This window comes from Dasypus novemcinctus, chromosome 31, assembly GCF_030445035.2.
Source record: "Dasypus novemcinctus isolate mDasNov1 chromosome 31, mDasNov1.1.hap2, whole genome shotgun sequence".
NCBI lineage: Eukaryota > Metazoa > Chordata > Mammalia > Cingulata > Dasypodidae > Dasypus > Dasypus novemcinctus.
Genome location: NC_080703.1, coordinates 9,405,566 through 9,406,606, shown reverse-complemented (window position 1 = coordinate 9,406,606; position 1,041 = coordinate 9,405,566). Strand labels below are relative to the sequence as shown.

General features: G+C 41.6%; 1 pseudogene; it reads left to right on the top strand.

Moving 5' to 3' along the window:
* Positions 1 to 438: 438 nt before the first annotated feature.
* Positions 439 to 530, top strand: LOC131277087 (U6 spliceosomal RNA; annotated as a pseudogene).
* The last annotated feature ends 511 nt before the right edge of the window (positions 531 to 1,041 follow it).

The window sequence follows — 1,041 nt, the reverse complement described above, 5'->3', positions numbered from 1 at the left end:
GACCCTGGAACTAAGCCCAGGAACTCCCATGTGGTGGTGGGGGCCCAACTACTTGAGCCACATCCGCTTCCCTCTCCAAACCATTTTGATGTCAAGTCATTTTTCTCTCTGAACACCAATGAACTTGAGCAGCAGAACCCAGTGGTCAACGCTGGTATAGAAGAAAGAGCAACGGACCAGGAGTCAGAAGGCTGGGGCAGGTAAAGGTCCCAACAGGGCACTCACTACATCTCTGAGCCTCAGTTTCCTCCTGTTTCCTCCTGTTTGGCCATTGTCTTGTTGTGCATAATGTATGAACACACTGCCTCCCTGTAAAAGGACTGGGGAGCTTGTGTTTCCATCTTGGGGTAGCTAGTATGGGGCACAGGGCCTGGCACTGAATGATTGAATGAATAAATGAATATATGAATGAGTGAAAGCCTAAAATGAGACTCAGCATTGCTTCAGCAGCACACCTACTAAAATTGGAATGATAAGTGTGGTCCCTGTGCAAGGATGATACACAAATTCATGAAGTCTTCCATATTTTTTTACAAAGTCCAGCATTCTGTCTTGATAAGAACACTTCAAAAGATAGGATTACAAGGAAACTTCCTCAAGATGATAAAGGGCATATATGAAGACCCCACAGCTAACACCATACTCAATGGGAAAGGCTAAAGGCTTTCCCTCTAAGATCTGGAACAAGACAAGGATGCCCACTGTCACTGCTCTTATTTAACGTTTGTGCTCAAAGTACTTGCTCGAGCACTCAGGCAAGAAAAAGAAATAAAAGGCATCCAAATTGGAAAGGAAGAAGTAAAATTTTCACTATTTGCAAATGACATGATCCTATATGTAGAAAGTCCAGAAAAATCTACAACAAGGCTTCTAGAGCTGATAAAGCAGGTCAGTAAAGTGGCAGGATATGGGATCAACATGCAAAAATCAGTAGCATTTCTGTACACTAATAATGAGCAATCTGAGGAAGAAATCAAGAAAAAATTCTATTTATAGTAGCAAGTAAAAGAATCAAATATCTAATAGCTAAGAATAACTTTA